At 48.3% G+C, this 23,338-nt stretch overlaps 1 pseudogene; it reads left to right on the top strand.

The window, feature by feature from the left end:
• Positions 1 to 23,338, top strand: part of LOC135516439 (VPS10 domain-containing receptor SorCS2-like) — a 473,003-nt pseudogene that overhangs the window by 419,746 nt on the left and 29,919 nt on the right.

The following is a 23,338-nucleotide window of genomic DNA, read 5'->3' as shown; positions in this document are numbered from 1 at the left end:
CAATCTATTCCCTCATATTATTTATTTTCATCCATCTCTACCCCAGTCAGCTGCTATGAATGTGTCTTAAAGTCTCGATGGGAGAGAATGGAAGAATACTGTCTGCTAATCTATACTCTCGGGTTCAAGACAAAGCCACGCAGTGACAGCTGCACCAGAGTCTCATTCTCCCACACTAACATGAGCCGGGTTTATCCATTCAGCTATGCTAATCTACACTTTGTTGTCGGAAATGTTATGCCCGTGCGGAAGTTTAATGAATTGTCAACAGTGTTCTCCCCCAGCCTTGCATACAAAGATGTTTTCAGTAAAACTCCTTATTAATTCTTTAAAGATGCTTTTATGTCCTCCAGCGGATAAATCATAGAAATAAATGAATATGAATAAATATCTCTGAGGGAAAAAATATTTGAAACATTTGTGACAATGAGAAAGACACTTTTTAAGATTTGGGTTCAGGGGGTTCATCTGAGTTCAAGGGCCAGGCCCTCTAATATTTTACCCAGTGAGAGGCCCCCATCTGTCGGGGGATGGCGGTTCCTTTGCCCCTGATATTGATGGATGGAGGATCTTCGATCTTCGATCCAGAGTGTGGTTATCATGGTAGGATACAGGGGACTGTGACTAGTAGCAGACTGGACAGATGGACAAAGAGAGATAGAGAGAGAGAGAGAGAGCGATCGAGAGAGCGAGAGAGAGAGCGAGAGAGAGAGCGAGAGAGAGAGAGAGAGAGAGAGAGAGAGAGAGAGAGGACCCCCCCTGCCCCCCCCCCACAATCCCACCATGTTTATCTCGACCACACAGAGACAGATCCTACACTACATCCCACATCTAATACTACATGCTCTATTCAGTTCTATGCTTATTCATCACGGACCATCATGCACCACTTTGTTCTCGCTTGAACCAGAATGAGTTCTCCTCTCGAAGCCGTAACTCAACCTATAACTGTCAGTCTCAACACAAAGTGTTCTGTCAACACTTGAATAAGTCTTATTATACGAGATCATTTGCAGGCTTTTGACTTTTCATATTGCACAGACACATCTGCTGTGTTCTCCGTCTCCCTTTATGTGAATAATGCTGACTGCTCCAACAAATGACATCATACAGAATACATAGCCCAGTAGGTTTTGTTCAACGTGATCCTTTGTTTTGGTGTCTTTGCGTGCCTGAACACATATACAGGCCTGTTTCAGCTGTCTAACTTCCTAAGGATAATGCATTGTGTACTTGTTGGCAGCACAGTCAAACACATGTTGTTTGGCCACAGAAAGAACCGGTTCATAGATGACCACAGCTTACCCCCAAAGCAATTAACTATTGTGTATGTATCGAGTACACATTGTATGGAGTGGTGGTGGTGTGTGTGTGTGTGTGTGTGTGCATGTGTGTGCGTGTGTGTGCGTGTGTGTGTGTGTGTGTGTGTGTGTGTGTGCATGTGTGTGTGTGTGTGTGTGTGTGTGTGTGTGTGTGTGTGTGTGTGTGTGTGTGTGTGTGTGTGTGTGTGTGTGCGTGTGCGTGTGTGTGCTTCTGAGGTTGTGTGTTTGAGCTGCTCGTCCATAGCATATCTATATAACTCCACTCTCTGCTTCTCTGTCTGTATCCTATATATCTACATAAATCCACTCTCTCCCTCTCTGTCTGTATCCTATATATCTATATAACTCCACTCTCTCCCTCATTGTCTGTATCCTATATATCTACATAACTCCACTCTCTCCCTCTCTGTCTGTATCCTATATATCTACATAACTCCACTCTCTCCCTCTGTCTGTATCCTATATATCTACGTAACTCCACTCTCTCCCTCTCTGTCTGTATCCTATATATCTACGTAACTCCACTCTCCCTCTCTGTCTGGTTCCTGTAAATCTACATAACTCCACTCTCTCCCTCTCTGTCTGTATCCTATATATCTACATAACTCCACTCTCTCCCTCTCTGTCTGTATCCTATATATCTATATAACTCCACTCTCTCCCTCTCTCTCTGTATCCTATATATCTACATAACTCCACTCTCTCCCTCTCTGTCTGTATCCTATATATCTACATAACTCTACTCTCTGCTTCTCTGTCTGTATCCTATATATCTACATAACTCCACTCTCCCTCTCTGTCTGGTTCCTGTATATCTACGTAACTCCACTCTCCCTCTCTGGTACCTACATATCTACGTAACTCCACTCTCCCTCTATGTCTGGTTGTTGTATATCTACGTAACTCCACTCTCCCTCTCTGGTACCTATATATCTACGTAACTCCACTTTCCCTCTATGTCTGGTTGTTGTATATCTACTTAACTCCACTCTCCCTCTCTGGTACCTATATATCTACGTAACTCCACTCTCCCTCTATGTCTGGTTGTTGTATATCTACATAACTCCACTCTCCCTCTCTGGTACCTATATATCTACGTAACTCCACTCTCCCTCTCTGTCTGGTACCTATATATCTATGTAACTCCACTCTCCCTCTCTGTCTGGTACCTATATATCTATGTAACTCCACTCTCCCTCTCTGTCTGGTACCTATATATCTACGTAACTCCACTCTCCCTCTCTGTCTGGTACCTATATATCTATGTAACTCCACTCTCCCTCTCTGTCTGGTACCTATATATCTACGTAACTCCACTCCCTCTCTGGTTCCTATATATCTACGTAACTCCACTCTCCCTCTCTGTCTGGTGCCTATATATCTACGTAACTCCACTCCCTCTCTGTCTGGTTCCTATATATCTACGTAACTCCACTCCCTCTCTGTCTGGTTCCTATATATCTACGTAACTCCACTCCCTCTCTGTCTGGTTCCGATATATCTACGTAACTCCACTCTCCCTCTCTGGTTCCTATATATCTACGTAACTCCACTCCCTCTCTGGTACCTATATATCTACGTAACTCCATACAGGATCATTCACTAGCGTTTGAGCAGTGTAACACAGGTGGATGGGTGGCTGTTGTGAACGTGGATGTCTTCCAGAGTTGGAGTTTACTGCCTCTTCAATGCCAAGTCTGAATACCCTGCGGGGGGGATCTTTAAACACGAAGAGGAAGTTTGACTCAATCAATGCAGAATAGGTTCATAAGGGAATAGTGAACTCACATAAACATAAACACATCTACTCACATGTGTCTGTCTCTCTCTCTCTCTCACGCACACACACTCAGGCTCTACCTCAGGTTCTGACTCAGGCTCTACCTCAGGCTCTGACTCAGGCTCTGACTCAGGCTCTACCTCAGGCTCTACCTCAGGCTCTGACTCAGGCTCTGACTCAGGCTCTACCTCAGGCTCTGACTCAGGCTCTGACTCAGGCTCTACCTCAGGCTCTACTCAGGCTCTGACTCAGGCTCTGACTCAGGCTCTACCTCAGGCTCTGACTCAGGCTCTGACTCAGGCTCTACCTCAGGCTCTGACTCAGGCTCTGACTCAGGCTCTGACTCAGGCTCTGACTCAGGTCTACCTCAGGCTCTACCTCAGGCTCTGACTCAGGCTCTACCTCAGGCTCTGAGTCAGGCTCTACCTCAGGCTCTACAGGCTCTGACTCAGGCTCTGACTCAGGTTCTACCTCAGGCTCTGACTCAGGCTCTAACTCAGGCTCTGACTCAGGCTCTATCTCAGGCTCTGACTCAGGCTTTGACTCAGGCTCTACCTCAGGCTCTGACTCAGGCTCTACCTCAGGCTCTGACTCAGACTCTACCTCAGGCTCTGACTCAGGCTCTCTGTTTCTAACTGACTGAATCACTCATCTGCAGAAATATAGGAGATAAGTTATGACAGGAATGTCTGGGTTTTTGTGATCCGCCAATAGTGTTCTTGTACTCCTGTGTTGTTGGTTATTGGTCTGTGTCACCCTTGATATGAAGGTTAATGAGTATGAGAAGACTGCTGCCAAAGGTTTTGACTTTCTGGTTGGTTTTCTCTCTCTCTCTCTCTCACTCTCTCTCTCTCTCTCTCTCTCTCTCTCTCTCTCTCTCTCTCTCTCTCTCTCTCTCTCTCTCTCTCTTCCTCTCTCTCTCTCTCTCTCTCTCTCTCTCTCTCTCTCTCTCTCTCTCTCTGTCTCCGTCTCTGTCTCTCTGATTTCAAATCGAAGTTGTTGACTTAACTCCTCTTCCCTCTCCTCCATCTCCCTCATCATCCTCCCCTCCCCTCCTCTCACTCCATCCCTTCTTCTATCTCTCTCTCCCTCCCCAGGACGTCCACATAGTGAGTACGGATGAGAGCCAGGTGTTCCTGGCCCTGCAGGAGTGGTACCAGACAGACAGCTACAACCTGTACCAGTCGGACCCGCAGGGTGTCTACTACTCCGTCGTGCTGGAGAACGTCCGCAGTGCCAAGCAGCCGGAGGAGAGCGTCGTTATAGACATACTGGAGGTGAGTTCTGTGATGCTCCTCTGTGGCTCAGTTGGTAAGAGCAAAGCGCTAGCGATGCTACAGTTGTGGGTTTGGTCCCCGCTGGTGGCTTGCATAGTATACTTAAGCAATAAGGCCTGAGGGTGTGTTGTGTTGCATCGTGTGTAAGAACAGTCCTTAGCCGTGGTATATTGTCCATATACCACAACCCCCTGAGGTGCCATATTGCTATTATAAACTGGTTACCAAGGTAATTAGAGCAGTAAACAATTTGTTTCATACCTGTGGTATACGGTCTGATATACCACGGCTTTCAGCCAATCAGTGATCAAAAGACCTAGTTTATAATATATGTACTCGCTGTTCTGTTACTTTCTGCTAAATGGCACAGGACAGGTGAGAGAAGGGAACCCTGCCCCCTAGCTGTAGGACAAGTCATTACACCCTGACCAATGGGAATGTGGTGGTGTTGTACTTCATAGGTGGGTTAGGTTAGCACAGTTCACTTCAGCTTCCTTATGAACTGCCAAGCTGTTTCTCTCCAAGTCTTTACCTGGTGTGTTTGGGTGGGAGTTGATACACACCTTGATTCCTCGTCTTTATTCTCTGTTGAACAGAGTGTATCACTCATTTCCATAATGTTGTTCCCGCTTACACGGACTTCCCGTCATTGCTAGTCGTTGCCAAGGTAACAGTGGGTAGGTGGTCCCACCTCCACGGCAGCGCAGAGCCATGTCTGGATCGCCTGTGGGTTTGAGTGGGTCTTAAGCTGTGACTCAGTTCGGTAGAGCATGGTGCCATGGTTGTGGGTTTGAGTGGGTCTTAAATTGTGACTCAGTTCAGTAGAGCATGGTGCCATGGTTGTGGGTTTGAGTTGGTCTTAAATTGTGACTCAGTTCAGTAGAGCATGGTGCCATGGTTGTGGTTTGAGTGGGTCTTAAACTGTGACTCAGTTCGGTAGAGCATGGTGCCATGGTTGTGGGTTTGAGTGGGTCTTAAGCTGTGACTCAGTTCGGTAGAGCATGGTGCCATGGTTGTGGGTTTGAGTGGGTCTTAAGCTGTGACTCAGTTCGGTAGAGCATGGTGCCATGGTTGTGGGTTTGAGTGGGTCTTAAGTTGTGACTCAGTTCAGTAGAGCATGGTGCCATGGTTGTGGGTTTGAGTGGGTCTTAAACTGTGACTCAGTTCGGTAAGCATGGTGCCATGGTTGTGGGTTTGAGTGGGTCTTAAGCTGTGACTCAGTTCGGTACTGGTGCCATGGTTGTGGGTGTGAGTGGGTCTTAAACTGTGACTCAGTTCGGTAGAGCATGGTGCCATGGTTGTGGGTTTGAGTGGGTCTTAAACTGTGACTCAGTTCGGTAGCATGGTGTCATGGTTGTGGGTTTGAAAACTGTGACTGTTCGGTACTAGGTTGTGGTAAACTGTGACTCATGTGGTGCCATGGTTGTGGGTTTGTGTGGACTTAAACTGTGACTCAGTTCGAAAGAGCATGGTGCCATGGTTGTGGGTTTGAAAACTGTGACTCAGTTCGAAGATGATGCCATGGTAGGAAGAGGGGAGAAAAAGGGGAGGAAGAGAGGTTGTGGGTTTGAGGACTGCTGAAGAGAGGAGGACTAGAGTGGTAAAGGAAAAGCCTGGAGGACTCAAGACAGAAACTCATATTAAAACACAGGAGATGAAGAGAGGAGGAAGAGTAAAGGAAGAGATGAGGAAGACGAGTAAAGGAAAAGTGGAGGAAGAGAAAAGAAAGAAGATGAAGAGGAGGAAGAAGAAGAGGGAGAGAAAGAAAAGAGGAAGAGAAAGGAAGAGGAGATGAAGAGAGGAGGAAGAGTAAAGGAAAAGTGGAGGAAGAGAAAAGAAAGAGGAGATGAAGAGAGGAGGAAGAGTAAAGGAAGAGAGGAGGAAGAGTAAAGAAAAGAAGGAGGAAGAGAAAAGGAAGAGGAGGAAGAGAAGAGAGGAGGAAGAGTAAAGGAAGAAGGGAGGAAGAGAAAAGAAAAAAGTGGAGGAAGAAAAGGGAAGAGGGGAGGAAGAGAAAGAGAGGAGGAAGAGAAAAGGAAAGAGTGGAGGAAGAGAAAAGGAAGAGGGGAGGAAGAGGGGAGGAAGAGAAAGGAAGAAGGGGAGGAAGAGAAAGAGAAGGGAGGAAGAGAGGAAGGAAAAGAGGAGGCCAAGAGAAAAGGCTGCAATCTCAAGAGGGCTGAATCCCTCGAAGAGAGGAGGAATCCTCGAGGCTGCAAACACAAGCTCCAGGCTGCAAGGGCTGGAGGAAGAGGCTGCTGTGAAGCCGAGGCTGCACATCCCTCGCAGGCTGCAGAACACATCCCTCGCTTGCACTCTCATCACATCCTCGCTCCAGGCTGCACTCTCTCACATCCCTCGCTCCAGGCTGCACTCTCATCACACATCCCTCGCTCCAGGCTGCACTCTCCTCTCACATCCCTCGCTCCAGGCTGCACTCTCATCACATCCCTCGCTCCATGCTGCACTCTCCTCTCACATCCCTCGCTCCAGGCTGCACTCTCCTCTCACATCCCTCGCTCCAGGCTGCACTCTCACACATCAGGCTGCACATCACACATCCTCGCTCCAGGCTGCACTCTCCACATCCCTCGCTCCAGGCATCCATCACACATCCCTCGCTCCAGGCTGCACTCTCATCACACATCCCTCGCTCCAGGCTGCACTCACATCCCTCGCTCCAGGCTGCACTCTCCTCACACATCCCACGCTCCAGGCTGCACTCTCATCACACATCCCTCGCTCCAGGCTGCACTCTCCACAGGCTGCACTCTCCTCCACATCCCTCGCTCCAGGCTGCACTCTCATCACACATCCCTCGCTCCAGGCTGCACTCTCATCCTCGCTCCAGGCTGCACTCATCAGGCTGCACATCCCTCGCTCCAGGCTGCACTCTCATCACACATCCCTCGCTCCAGGCTGCACTCTCATCACACATCCCTCGCTCCAGGCTGCACTCTCCTCTCACATCCCTCGCTCCAGGCTGCACTCTCATCACATCCTCAGGCTGCACTCTCCTCTCATCCCTCGCTCCAGGCTGCACTCTCATCACATCCCTCGCTCCAGGCTGCACTCTCCTCCCTCACATCCCATCGCTCCCAGGCTGCACTCATCTCACATCCTCGCTCCAGGCTGCACTCTCACACACATCCTCGCTCCAGGCTGCACTCTCATCACACATCCCTCGCTCCAGGCTGCACTCTCATCACACATCCTCGCTCCAGGCTGCACTCTCATCACACATCCCTCGCTCCAGGCTGCACTCTCCTCACACATCCCTCGCTCCAGGCTGCACTCTCCTCACACATCCCTCGCTCCAGGCTGCACTCTCCTCTCACATCCCTCGCTCCAGGCTGCACTCTCCTCTCACATCCCTCGCTCCACACTCTCTCTCACATCCCTCGCTCCAGGCTGCACTCTCATCACACATCCTCGCTCCAGGCTGCACTCTCACACATCCCTCGCTCCAGGCTGCACTCATCACACATCCCTCGCTCCAGGCTGCACTCTCATCACACATCCCTCGCTCCAGGCTGCACTCTCCTCACATCCCTCGCTCCAGGCTGCACTCTCCTCTCACATCCCACGCTCCAGGCTGCACTCCATCACATCCTCGCTCCAGGCTGCACTCTCCTCTCCTCGCTCCAGGCTGCACTCATCATCCTCGCTCCAGGCTGCACTCTCCTCTCACATCCTCGCTCCAGGCTGCACTCATCACACATCCCTTGCTCCAGGCTGCACTCTCATCACACATCCCTCGCTCCAGGCTGCACTCTCCTCTCACATCCCTCGCTCCAGGCTGCACTCTCCTCTCACATCCCTCGCTCCAGGCTGCACTCTCCTCACACATCCCTCGCTCCAGGCTGCACTCTCATCACACATCCCTCGGCTCCAGGCTGCACTCTCCTCACACATCCTCGCTCCAGGCTGCACATCCCTCGCTCCAGGCTGCACTCTCATCACACATCCCTCGCTCCAGGCTGCACTCTCATCACACATCCCTCGCTCCAGGCTGCACTCTCATCACACATCCTCGCTCCAGGCTGCACTCTCATCACACATCCCTCGCTCCAGGCTGCACTCTCATCACACATCCCTCGCTCCAGGCTGCACTCAGCACATCCCTCGCTCCAGGCTGCACTCTCCTCATCACACATCCCTCGCTCCAGGCTGCACTCTCCTCACACATCCCTCGCTCCAGGCTGCACTCTCCTCACATCCCTCGCTCCAGGCTGCACTCTCCTCTCACATCCCGCTCCAGGCTCCAGCCCAGGCTGCACTCTCATCACACATCCTCACATCCCATCGCTCCAGGCTGCACTCTCATCACACATCCTCGCTCCAGGCTGCACTCTCCTCTCACATCCCTCGCTCCAGGCTGCACTCTCCTCTCACATCCCTCGCTCCAGGCTGCACTCTCTCACATCCCTCGCTCCAGGCTCCTCTCATCACATCCCTCGCTCCAGGCTGCACTCACAGGCTGCACTCCTCTCACATCCCTCGCTCCAGGCTGCACTCTCATCACACAGGCTGCACTCTCGCTCCAGGCTGCACTCTCATCAGGCACATCCCCTCGCTCCAGGCTGCACTCTCACACATCCCTCGGCTGCCAGGCTGCACTCTCATCACACATCCCTCGCTCCAGGCTGCACATCCCATCCTCGCTCCAGGCTGCACTCTCCTCTCACATCCCTCGCTCCAGGCTGCACATCTCACATCCCTCACTCCAGGCTGCACTCTCCTCACACATCCCTCGCTCCAGGCTGCACTCTCATCTCACATCCTCGCTCCAGGCTGCACTCTCCTCTCACATCCCTCAGGCTGCACTCTCATCACACATGCCTCGCTCCAGGCTGCACTCTCATCACATCATCACTCTCGCTCCAGGCTGCACTCTCATCACACATCCCTCGCTCCAGGCTGCACTCTCCTCACACATCCCTCGCTCCAGGCTGCACTCTCCTCTCACATCCCTCGCTCCAGGCTGCACTCTCCTCTCACATCCTCGCTCCCAGGCTGCACTCTCTCTCACATCCTCGCTCCAGGCTGCACTCTCCTCTCACATCCCTCGCTCCAGGCTGCACTCATCACACATCCCTCGCTCCAGGCTGCACTCCTCATCACATCCCTCGCTCCAGGCTGCGCTCTCCTCACATCCTCGCCCAGGCTGCGCTCAGCTCCAGGCTGCACTCTCATCACACATCCCATCGCTCCAGGCTGCACTCTCCTCTCACATCCATCCTCGCTCCAGGCTGCACTCTCTTCTCACATCCCTCGCTCCAGGCTGCACTCTCATCACATCCCTCGCTCCAGGCTGCACACATCCCTCGCTCCAGGCTGCACTCCTCACATCACATCCACTCGCTCCAGGCTGCACTCTCCTCTCATCGCTCCAGGCTGCACTCTCATCACACATCCCTCGCTCCAGGCTGCACTCTCATCACATCCCTCGCTCCAGGCTGCACTCTACTCTCACATCCCATCCTCGCTCCAGGCTGCACTCTCCTCTCACATCCCTCGCTCCAGGCTGCACTCTCACACATCCTCGCTCCAGGCTGCAATCTCATCACACATCCCTCGCTCCAGGCTGCACTCATCACACATCCCTCGCTTCAGGCTGCACTCTCATCACACATCCCTCGCTCCAGGCTGCACTCTCATCACACATCCCTCGCTCCAGGCTGCACTCTCATCATACAGTGAGAGAGATGGAGAAAAAGAAAGAGGGTGAAGGAGAAAGCCAGAGAAAAAAGGAGATGGAGGGAGGGAGAGAAGGAGAGGAGAGAGGGTGTGTTGCAGGTACAGATAGAGGAAGACAAGACAGACAGGTACACAGATACAGTAGATACGAGTTTCATAGAGAGAATTGCAGAGTGAGAGAGAGACATCTAGACAGGTTGTTTTATTCCATATTCCTTTTGGTCGTCTCTCTTGACTGGACCTGCTGACAAGTGACTCTCCCCTGACCGAGTTGCAATAATAGTTACATTATACAGTAACTTCGGAAAGTATTCAGACACCCTTGACTTTTTCCACATTTTGTTAGGTTACGACCTTTTCCTGTCACCAAACTATACACAATACCCCATAATGACGAAGCAAAAACATTATTTTTATTTTTATGTTTGCTAATTTATTACAAATTTAAAACAGAAACATCACATTTACATAAGAATTCAGACCCTTTACTCAGTACTTTGTTGAAGCACCTTAGGCAGCGACACAGCCTCGACTCTTCTTGGGTATGACGCTACAAGCTTGGCACACCTGTATTTGGGGAGTTTCTCTCATTCTTCTTTGCAGATCCTCTCAAGCTCTGTCAGGTTGGATGGGGAGTGTCGCTGCACTGCTATTTTAAGGTCTCAGAAATGTTCGATCGGGTTCAAGTCCAGGCTCTGGCTGGGCCACTCAAGGAGATTCAGAGACTTGTCCCAAAGCCACTCCTGTTTTGTCTTGGAAGTGTGCTTAGGGTCATTGTCCGGTTGGAACGTGAACCTTCGCCCTACTCTGAGGTCCTGAGTGCTCTGGAGCAGGTTTTCATCAAGGAGCTCTCTGTACTCTGCCTCGTTCATCTTTGCCTCAATCCTGACTAGTCTCCCAGTCCCTGCCACTGACAACATCCCCACAGCATGATGCTGCCACCACCGTGCTTCACCGTAGGGATGGTGCCAGGTTTCCTCCAGACGTGACGCTTGGCATTCAGGCCAAAGAGTTCAATCTTGGTTTCATCAGACCAGAGAATCTTGTTTCTCATGGTCTGAGAGTCCTTTAGTGCCTATTGGCAAACTCCAAGATGGCTGTCATCTGCCTTTTAATGAGGAGTGGCATCCGTCTGGCCACTCTACTATAAAGGCCTGATTGATGGAGTGCTGCAGGGATGGTTGTCCTTCTGGAAGATTTTCCCATCTCCACAGAGGTACTCTGGAGCTCTGTCAGAGTGACCATCGGGTTCTTGGTCACCTCCTGACCAAGGTCATTCTGCTCAGTTTGGCCGGGCGGCCAGCTCTAGGAAGAGTCTTGGTGGTTCCAAACTTCTTCCATTTAAGAATGAGGCCACTGTGTTGTTGGGGACCTTCAATGTGGCAGAAATGTTTGGTACTCTTCCCCAGATCAGTGCCTCGACACAATCCTGTCTCTTTACGGACAATTCCTTCCACCTCATGGCTTTGTTTTTGCTCTGACATTCACTGTCAACTGTGGGATCGTATATAGACAGGCCTTTCCAAATCATGTCCAATCAATTGAATTTACCACAGGTGGACAAGGAAGTTGTAGAAACATCTCAAGGATGATGAATGGAAACAGGATGCACCTGAGTCTCATAGCAAAGGGTCTGAATACTTGTGTAAATAAGGTATTTCTGTTTTTTTATTTTTTAGACATTTGCAAAAATGTTTAAAAACCTGTTTTCACTTCATCATTATTGTGTATTGTGTGTAGATATATTTTTTTAAATACATTTTAGAATAAGGCCGTAACATAACAAAATGTGGAAAAAGTCAAGGGGTCTGAATACTTTCCGAATGCACTGTAGACATGTGTCTCTGGAGAACTCTGCTCTGTGTGATTCTGTCTCTGACTAAACAACATTCTGATCTCTGAACAGTCTTTTCTACAATCATGTGCTTTTACTATAGCTAGGACCCATACAAACTGACCACATCGGTTTTATACCTCACTACAGTACAATACCATAACAGTGATGTCTGTTGTCATTGCTTTCCAGGTGCGTGGGATCAAGGGGGTCTTCCTGGCCAATCAGAAGGTGGATGGCAAAGTGCGGACTCTCATCACCTATAACAAAGGCCGAGACTGGGAACCGCTAGCTCCGCCTACTACTGACATGAACGGCAAACCGGTCAACTGCAAATCAGTAAGGAAACCATGCACTACCCACAATGCAGCAGCTTAATACCCATCAATCTGCCGACATGTAAGTGATTACTTCCTGGGTGGAAGGCAAGAAGGGTGCAGTTTTAAAGTATTCAATCAGGCAAACCGTGGTCTCGTGAACGTGCAGGGCTGGGTGACTGAGTTATTATTAGTTCATTGGTCCCTCAGACAAAGTTCAACCATAACTTTGTTTTAGAACACCCATTACTCCTCCCTCGTGTGTATCTGCTCCTCGTTTGTATCTGCTCCTCGTTTGTATCTGCTCCTCATTTGTATCTGCTCCTCGTTTGTATCTGCTCCTCGTTTGTATCTGCTCCTCGTTTGTATCTGCTCCTCGCTTGTATCTGCTCCTCGCTTGTATCTGCTCCTCGCTTGTATCTGCTCCTCGTTTGTATCTGCTCCTCATTTGTGACAGCTGACGCCAGGAGACAGGTCCGAGACACGTGTCCTCTGACAACAACACTATCACCCCCACGGTGTGTCCAAGACGACACAAACACTGCTACGACTCCATCTAAAAGGCCTGTCTCAAAGCACATTAGAATAATAATGTCTGATTGAATAGGAGGCTGGTGATGTTTAAGACCCACTGGTACATTTCTGTTAAATGTGGATTCATGTGTGTTGTCTGTGTTTAATCTACTGCAAACAGGCTACTTTTTTTGTTTATGTTTGAGAGGGCCAGGTACAGGCGATTTGATTGAGTGCACGTGATACCATCTGTACTGGAGTTGAGAGGGCCAGATACAGGCCAGAGAGAGAGAGAGAGGGGACAGAGAGAGGGACAGAGAGAGAGAGAGATATCTATAAGTCCGGAACAGTAATGATACAGGGTAACCCCAAACAGTTTCAGCTGGACTTTCACCTAATCAAAGAATTAGCCCAGCAGGAGAAGCTCTTCCTTGATAAAGATACCCCCACACCGAACGGGTCAGACCAGACCTCTTCATTATGTAACCCCACAGACGAGCAACCCCAGCGGAGAGTCAACCTCCCAGCACAGATTACCACTCCCTCATTGAAATGAAGGACAAATTCACCCAGCTGGAGATAAGGCAGGTGGAGCTGGAACAGCAGGTGATTACACTTCAGTCAGCACAGACCCAGACAACAGTCCAGCACAACAACAGCCCCTTAACCAGACCCGGAGAACTGGAGGTGGACAGAGACATATCTGCACTTTGGACAGTGGTGAGACAAATACAACAGGAGAAAGAGGAGCAGAACAGAGCACTAGAGGAGAGTATCAGACTGCTGGTGGAAGAGAGGTTGAGGGGGATGGAGGAGAGGATGAGGGGGATGGAGGAGAGGTTGAGGGGGACGGCGTGTGACAGAGAACAACTCACTAGAGAGGTGGCCACCCCCACAGAGAAGCCAGCAGAACAGCCCACCTCAGCACCCAACAAAAGTCTCGACACCACAGCAGAACAGTCCACACCAGACCCTGACCATAGAGTCGACATCACAGCAGAACAGACAAATGAAGAACCCCAAGCCCAGCGGCTCTCACCCATTCTGAGCACCCCCCTGTCAGCCACCATGATAGCCCTTCTGACAACCCCCACACCCACTGAGGACAAACACAAGACACAGATTGTACTACTTATGGACTCAAATGGGAAATATATATATAAAAAAAACTTTTTCCCAAACACAGTGTGTCTAAACTCTGGTGTCCAAACACCCAGCGCGCCCTAGACCTTCTGTCTGAGGCCAAACTAGGCTCACCCAGCCACATAATAATACACACAGGCACAAACGACCTGAGAGCACAGCAGGAAAGGGTGGCCACAGCACTGAAGGGAATGATTGAAAAGGCTTCTTCTACTTTCCCCAACGCACAATCTCCACCCTGCTACCACGAAAAGACTTCCACCCTGCCACAATACAGCGGGTAAACGCAAGTATTTCCCGTGACTGTGCCTCAAATGCAAACGTTTTCCTGGCCCACCACTCCACCCTGGACTTGAACAGCCTCTATGACCAGGTCCACCTCTACAAGGCAGCAGTGCCCACCTTTGCCCGAACTCTAAAGGACATCGCTCTCAAACGTATCCCCAAAACTTCACACAGGAGCACCAGATCAATAGACACCCCACCCAGACCAGCGAGACACCCTCCCAGACCTGCAGGACCCCCTGGACCTACACATAGAGGACCCACGCCAAGAGGAATTACATCCAGACCACCGCACACCCAAACACATCCACACCCCCACCAATCAACACCCCCCACGTCAACCATGCCCACACCCCATTTAGGCCCCCTCAGATCAGACCTATGCCACTCCTGCCCACCCCATGCACCCCACCCCCGCAAAGAGGGCCTCAACATGGAAGCCACACATACGCCCAGGTAGTGAGGGAGCAAACAGTCCCAACCCCCACTCTCACACTCGCCCAAGCCAATGGCATGTACCAGATGCTCAGCAGGCTCTGCTCACACTTACTGACCTGAGGCCAAACCATGACAAACAACATTGAACACTATGGAACAAAAAGCCTTCACTATATTATCCTGGAATATCCAAGGCCTGAGGTCATCTGCCTTTGGCCTGAAGAGCAGAAACCCGGACTTCACCAAAGAAATTGGTAATACAGACATTGTCATCCTGCAAGAAATCTGGTATAGAGGAGACAGACCCACTGGTTGCCCTCTAGGTTACAGAGAGTTGGTAGTCCCATCCACCAAACTACCAGGTGGGAAACAGGGAAGGGACTCAGGGGGTATGCTAATTTGGTATAGAGCAGACCTAACTCACTCCATTAAATTAATAAAAACAGGAACATTCTACATTTGGCTAGAAATTCAAAAGGAAATTATCCTAACAGAGAAAAAGTCCTCTTGTGTGCTACCTATATCCCCCCACTAGAATCCCCATATTTTAATGAAGACAGCTTCTCCATCCTCTAGGGGGAAATCAATCATTTCCAGGCCCAGGGACATGTACTAGTCTGTGGCGACCTAAATGCCAGAACCGGACAAGAACCTGACACCCTCAGCACACAGGGGGACAAACACCTGCCTGGAGGTGACAGCTTTCCTCCCACATATGCCCCCTAGGCACAACTATGACAACATAACCAACAAAAACGGGTCACAACTCCTGCAGCTCTGTCGCACGCTGGGTATGTACATAGTCAATGGTAGGCTTGGAGGGGACTCCTATGGTAGGTACACCTATAGCTCATCTCTTGGCAGTAGTACTGAAGACTACTTTATCACTGACCTCAACCCAGAGTCTCTCAGAGCGTTCACAGTCAGCCCACTGACACCCCTATCAGACCACAGCAAAATCACAGTCTACTTAAACAGAGCAATACTCAATCATGAGGCATCAAAGCCAAAGGAACTGAGTAACATTAAGAAATGCTATAGATTGAAGGAATGCAGTTTGGAAACCTACCAAAAAAAAACAATTAGGCAACAACAAATTCAATCCCCTTTAGACAATTTCCTGGGTAAAACGTTCCACTGTAACAGTGAAGGTGTAAACTTGGCAGTAGAAAATCTTAACAGTATATTTGACCTCTCAGCTTCCCTATCAAATCTAAAATTCTCAAATAGAAAACCGAAGAAAATTAACAACAATGACAAATGGTTTGATGAAGAATGCAAAAATCTAAGAAAGAAATTGAGAAACCTGTCCAACCAAAAACATAGAGACCCAGAAAACCTGAGTCTACGCCTTCACTATGGTGAATCACTAAAACAATACAGAAATACACTACGGAAAAATAAGGAACAGCATGTCAGAAATCAGCTCAATGTAATTGAAGAATCCATAGACTCTAACCACTTCTGGGAAAATTGGAAAACACTAAACAAACAACAACACGAAGAATTATCTATCCAAAATGGAGATGTATGGGTAAACCACTTCTCCAATCTTTTTGGCTCTATAACAAAGAATAAAGAGCAAAACATTTACATGATCAAATACAGATCTTAGAATCACCTATTAAAGACTACCAGAACCCACTGGATTCTCCAATTACATTGAACGAGTTACAGGACAAAATAAAACCCTCCAACCCAAAAAGGCCTGTGGTGTTGATGGTATCCTCAATGAAATGATCAAATATACAGACAACAAATTCCAATTGGCTATACTAAAACTCTTTAACATCATCCTTAGCTCTGGCATCTTCCCCAATATTTGGAACCAAGGACTGATCACCCCAATCCACAAAAATGGAGACAAATTTGACCCCAATAACTACCGTGGAATATGCGTCAACAGTAACCTTGGGAAAATCCTCTGCATTATCATCAACAGCAGACTCGTACACTTCCTCAATGAAAACAATGTACTGAGCAAATGTCAAATTGGCTTTTTACCAAATTACCGTACAACAGACCATGTATTCACCCTGCACACCCTAATTCTCATGCTTTGTTGATTTCAAAAAAGCCTTCGACTCAATTTGGCATGAGGGTCTGCTATACAAACTGATGGAAAGTGGTGTTGGGGGTAAAACATACGACATCATAAAATGAATGTACACAAACAACAAGTGTGAGGTTAAAATTGGCAAAAAACACAAATTTCTTCACACATGGTCGTGGGTTAGACAGGGATGCAGCTTAAGCCCCACCCTCTTCAACATATATATCAATGAATTGGCGCGGGCACTAGAAAAGTCTGCAGCACCCGGCCTCACCCTACTAGAATCCAAAGTCAAATGTCTGCTGTTTGCTGATGATCTGGTACTTCTGTCACCAACCAAAGAGGGCCTACAGCAGCACCTAGAACTTATGCACAGATTCTGTCAGACCTGGGCCCTGACAGTAAATCTCAGTAAGACCAAAATAATGGTGTTCCAAAAAGGTCCAGTCACCAGGACCACAAATACAAATTCCATCTAGACACTGTTGCCCTAGAGCACACAAAACTATACATACCTTGGCCTAAACATCAGCGCCACAGGTAACTTCCACAAAGCTGTGAACGATCTGAGAGACAAGGCAAGAAGGGCATTCTATGCCATCAAAAGGAACATCAATTTCAACATACCAATTAGGATTTGGCTAAAAATACTTCAATCAGTCATAGAGCCCATTGCCCATTATGGCTGTGAGGTCTGGGGTCCGCTCACCAACCAAGACTTCACAAAATGGGAGAAACACCAAATTGAGACTGTGCATGCAGAATTCTGCAAAAATATCCTCCGTGTACAACGTAGAACACCAAATAATGCATGCAGAGCAGAATTAGGCCGATACCCACAAATTATCAAAATCCAGAAAAGAGCCGTTAAATTCTATAACCACCTAAAAGGAAGCGATTCCCAAACCTTCCACAACAAAGCCATCACCTACAGAGAGATGAACCTGGAGAAGAGTCCTCAAGCAAGCTGGTCCTGGGGCTCTGTTCACAAACACAAACACACCCTACAGAGCCCCAGGACAGCAGCACAATTAGACCCAACCAAATCATGAGAAAACAAAAAGATAATTACTTGACACATTGGAAAGAATTAACAAAAAACAGAGCAAACTAGAATGCTATTTGGCCCTACACAGAGAGTACACAGCGGCAGAATACCTGACCACTGTGACTGACCCAAAATTAAGGAAAGCTTTGACTATGTACAGACTCAGCGAGCATAGCCTTGCTATTGAGAAAGGCCACCGTAGGCAGACATGGCTCTCAAGAGAAGACAGGCTATGTGCTCACTGCCCACAAAATGAGGTGGAAACTGAGCTGCACTTCCTAACCTCCTGCCCAATGTATGACCATATTAGAGAGACATATTTCCCTCAGATTACACAGATCCACAAAGAATTCGAAAACAAATCCAATTTTGAAAAACTCCCATATCTACTGGGTGAAATTCCACAGTGTGCCATCAGAGCAGCAAGATTTGTGACCTGCTGTCACGAGAAAAGGGCAACCAGTGAAGAACACGCACCATTGTAAATACAACCCATATCTATGCTTATTTATTTTTTTCTTGTGTCCTTTACCATTTGTACATTGTTAAAACACTGTATATATATATATACAGTGTTTTAACAATATATTATATATGTATATATATAATATGACATTTGTAATGTCTTTATTGTTTTGAAACTTCTGTATGTGTGACATGTCTACTGTTAATTTTTATTGTTTATTTCACTTTATATATTATCTACCTTACTTGCTTTGGCAATGTTAACACATGTTTCCCATGCCAATAAAGCCCTTGAATTGAATTGAATTGAGAGAGAGCGAGAGAGAGAGATAGAGAGGGGGAGGGAGGGAGAGAGGGGGAGAGAGAGGGAGAGAGAGAGAGAGAGAGAGAGAGAGAGAGAGAGAGAGAGAGAGGGAGAGGGAGAGGGAGAGGGAGAGGGAGAGGGGAGAGAGAGAGAGAGAGAGAGAGAGAGAGAGAGAGAGAGAGAGAGAGAGAGAGAGAGAGAGAGAGAGGGAGAGGGAGAGGGAGAGGGAGGGAGAGGGAGAGGGAGAGAGAGAGAGAGAGAACTACCCTTTTAATGTCACATAACTCAGGTCAGCTCTCTGTCCCCTCTCCTAGCCTGACTGTCACCTCCACCTCCACCTGCGCTGGGCTGACAACCCCTACGTATCAGGGACCGTCCACACCAAAGACTCAGCCCCCGGACTCATCATGGGCGCAGGTGAGTAACCATGACTACCACTGCCCCCGACGACAGTGGTCCTTACGTCATTACTGCAGTGGCCATGGTTACATTATGACCAATCATTCTGGTTATTTGGCTTTACCTAGGAACACAGCATTACTTTCTGTATGAGACACTTTAACAGCACCCTGTGGGGACACCGACACTAAGACTGGGAACCCCTACAGTTTCAAATCAAATTGTATTTCTTACATGCGCCAGGTGTAGGTAGACCTTACAGTGAAATGCTTACTTACAAACCCTTAACCAACATTGTAGTTTTAAGAAGAAGAAAAAAATCTATGAGAAATCAACTAGTTAGCTAGTGAACAGGAGTTGGTTAGGCCTTTTAGTCGAGGTACGCTTTAGACCTACTGGTTCTAGTGAGGGATTCCAGCCCCAGTCGTTACTGTGAAGCAGTGAGGGATTCCAGCCCCAGTCGTTCTAGTGAGGGATTCCAGCCCCAGTCGTTACTGTGAAGCAGTGAGGGATTCCAGCCCCAGTCATTACTGTGAAGCAGTGAGGGATTCCAGCCCCAGTCGTTCTAGTGAGGGATTCCAGCCCCAGTCATTACTGTGAAGCAGTAAGGGATTCCAGCCCCAGTCATTACTGTGAAGCAGTGAGGGATTCCAGCCCCAGTCATTACTGTGAAGCAGTGAGGGATTCCAGCCCCAGTCGTTCTAGTGAGGGATTCCAGCCCCAGTCATTACTATGAAGCAGTGAGGGATTCCAGCCCCAGTCATTACTGTGACTCAGTGAGGGATTCCAGCCCCAGTCATTACTGTGAAGCAGTGAGGGATTCCAGCCCCAGTCATTACTGTGAAGCAGTGAGGGATTCCAGCCCCAGTCGTTCTAGTGAGGGATTCCAGCCCCAGTCATTACTATGAAGCAGTGAGGGATTCCAGCCCTAGTCATTCCAGTGAGGGATTCCAGCCCTAGTCGTTCCAGTGAGAGTCCAGCCCCAGTCGTTCTAGTGAGGGATTCCAGCCCCAGTCATTACTGTGAAGCAGTGAGGGATTCCAGCCCCAGTCATTACTGTGACGCAGTGAGGGATTCCAGCCCCAGTCGTTCTAGTGAGGGATTCCAGCCCCAGTCATTACTGTGACGCAGTGAGGGATTCCAGCCCCAGTCATTCTAGTGAGGGATTCCAGCCCCAGTCGTTACTGTGAAGCAGTGAGGGATTCCAGCCCCAGTCGTTCTAGTGAGGGATTCCAGCCCCAGTCGTTACTGTGAAGCAGTGAGGATTCCAGCCCCAGTCGTTCTAGTGAGGGATTCCAGCCCCAGTCGTTACTGTGAAGCAGCTCTGAGGCTTTGAAAGCTCTCTGTGTTGCAACACAGTGGAGCCATCAGACAGACAAGACTAGACATAATGCAGGCTTACGCCAGGCAGACACAGTGGGGGAGAACTAGCAGTGGAGCTGTGTGCTCCACACTTCACCAAGCCCACTATCCACCTAAACCTTCTCAGACCGCTCTATTGTTGACAGTGCCACTCCTCTAGACAACCTGGATTTACCCTAGAAAGGTAGTGGCTTCGAGGAATGGAAGAGACCGTGCCAAAGCACTTCAACCCCAGAGTTCATTCTGTCATCGCTGCTTTTACTTATTGAATACTTAGCATTTCTGTTCGGGGACCCTGGAGGAGGAGAGTTAGACAGAGTCCTGAGTGAAGGGGATAAGTGGGCTGCCTGCGTCCTCTGAGTGAGAACGAGCTGCCATGCCAACCCTCCGCTCCTCTTTCCTCTCGTTCCCGCTGTTAAGAACGAGAGGAAAATGATCTGAAATGACTTGTCGGTGCAGGAGGCTTTGATCCAACAGAGCGCCTCCTCCTCCTTCACTGCTCTGTCTCTGTCTCTGTCTCTGTCTCTGTCTCTGTCTCTCTCTCTCTCTCCTCCCTCACTGCTCTGTCTCTGTCTCTGTCTCTCTCTCTCTCCCTCCTCCCTCACTGCTCTGTCTCTGTCTCTGTCTCTGTCTCTGTCTCTGTCTCTGTCTCTGTCTCTCTCTCTCCCTCCTCCCTCACTGCTCTGTCTCTGTCTCTGTCTCTGTCTCTGTCTCTCTCTCTCCTCCTCCCTCACTGCTCTGTCTCTGTCTCTGTCTCTGTCTCTCTCTCTCTCTCTCTCTCTCTCTCTCTCTCTCTCTCTCTCTCTTCTCTTTCTCTTTCTCTCTCTCTCTCTCTTCTCTCTCTCTCTCTCTCTTTCTCGCTCTCTCTCTCTCTCTCTCTCTCTCTCTCTCTCTCTCTCTCTCTCTTTCTCTCTCCCTCTATCTCTCTTTCTCTCTCCCCCGCTCTCTCTCGCTCTCTCTCGCTCTTTCTCTCTCTCTCTCTCTCTCTCTTTCTCTCTCTCTCTCTCTCTCTCTCTCTCTCTCTCTCTCTCTCTCTCTCAGGTAACTTGGGTTCCCAGCTGGTGGAGTATAAAGAAGAGATGTACATCACCTCTGACTGTGGGAAGACCTGGAGACAGGTAGGTCTCAGTCTCTCTCTATCCCCTCTTTTCTCCACTCTTCTGAAAAGGAGAGATGGGATCATTTCTTGCAGTCATCATCTTACCAACTTTCCACTTCTTGTCTCTTTCATAATTTCCTGCAATTCTCCTTTCTGTCTTCAGGTGTTTGAGGAGGAGCATCACATCCTGTACCTGGACCATGGAGGGGTCATCGTTGCCATCAAAGACACCTCCATCCCTCTCAAAATACTCAAGTAAGCTCCTCTAACTGTCAACAAAATACTCAAGTAAACACCTGTAACCATCAACAAAATACTCAAGTAGGCTCATCAAACTGTCAACAATATACTCAAGTAGGCTCATCAAACTGTCAACAAAATACTAACGTAGGCACCTCTAACCATCAACAAAATACTCAAGTAGGCTCCTCTGTCAACAAAATACTCAAGTAGGCTCCCCTTTCAACAAAATACTCAAGTAGGCTCCCCTGTCAACAAAATACTCAAGTAGGCCCCTCTAACTGTTAACAAAATAGTCAAGTAGGCTCCTCTGTCAACAAAATAGTCAAGTAGACTCCTCTGTCAACAAAATAGTCAAATAGGCTCATCTGTCAACAAAATACTAAAGTAGGCTCCTCTGTCAACAAAATACTAAAGTAGGCTCCTCTAACTGTCAACAGAATAGTCAAGTAGGATTATCTGTCAACAATATACTCAAGTAGGCTCCTCTGTCAACAAAATACTCAAGTAGGCTCCCTGTCAACAAAATACTCAAGTAGGCTCCTCTAACTGTTAACAAAATAGTCAAGTAGGCTCCCCTGTCAACAAAATAGTCAAATAGGCTCATCTGTCAACAAAATACTAAAGTAGGCTCCTCTAACTGTCAACAGAATAGTCAAGTAGGATTCTCTGTCAACAATATACTCAAGTAGGATCCTCTGTCAACAAACTACTCAAGTAGGCTCCTCTGTCAACAAATTACTAAAGTAGGCTCCTCTAACTGTCAACAGAATAGTCAAGTAGGATTATCTGTCAACAATATACTCAAGTAGGCTCCTCTGTCAACAAAATACTCAAGTAGGCTCCCCTGTCAACAAAATACTCAAGTAGGCTCCTCTAACTGTTAACAAAATAGTCAAGTAGGCTCCTCTGTCAACAAAATAGTCAAGTAGACTCCTCTCTCAACAAAATAGTCAAATAGGCTCATCTGTCAACAAAATACGAAAGTAGGCTCCTCTAACTGTCAACAGAATAGTCAAGTAGGATTCTCTGTCAACAATATACTCAAGTAGGCTCCTCTGTCAACAAACTACTCAAGTAGGCTCCTCTGTCAACAAATTACTCAAGTAGGCTCCTCTGTCAACAAACTATTCAAGTGCGCTCCTCTAACTGTCAGCAAAATAATCCTTAACTTCAATACTCTTAATTTACAAACACTTAATTTACAAAATGGGAGCTACCAATGATAGGACCTTCAAAACAGACACCTGAACAAGACTAGGTCTTTCCTGTGGATCATATCTCTTCCTGGAGATTTTATCTCAACGAAGCCATGATCTTGATAAATGAAGGTTCAATTAAAAAGATAGCATCATAAAGGTTATGTCCCCAGCTTTTGACTTTATTCCCACTTCACTTCCTAAACCCTAAGCACTGCCTTTGGACTCGGCTGTAGTAGATATCTTCAGGCAAGAGTGAGAGAGCTTTTCAGAAAGCTTTGGTGTTTAGGAGACACTTACCACAATCGGCGTCTGTGCTCTGTGTGACCAGCATTTAAAGGTAAACTATCTCGTCATGAGAGAGAGAGAGAGAGAGAGAGAGGGAGAGAGAGGGAGAGAGAGGGAGAGAGAGGGAGAGAGGGGGAGAGAGGGGGAGAGAGAGGGGGAGAGAGAGGGGGAGAGAGAGGGGGAGAGAGAGAGAGAGAGAGAGAGAGAGAGAGAGAGAGGTTTTTTCTCCCTTCTCAGAAGTGCACATACATGTATGTAGATCACAGAGATTCACTTTC

This window comes from Oncorhynchus masou, chromosome 27 (genome assembly GCF_036934945.1).
Source record: "Oncorhynchus masou masou isolate Uvic2021 chromosome 27, UVic_Omas_1.1, whole genome shotgun sequence".
In the NCBI taxonomy this organism is placed as follows: domain Eukaryota; kingdom Metazoa; phylum Chordata; class Actinopteri; order Salmoniformes; family Salmonidae; genus Oncorhynchus; species Oncorhynchus masou.
The sequence above is the reverse complement of the archived record's forward strand: the minus strand, read 5'-3'. Positions and strand labels throughout refer to the sequence as shown.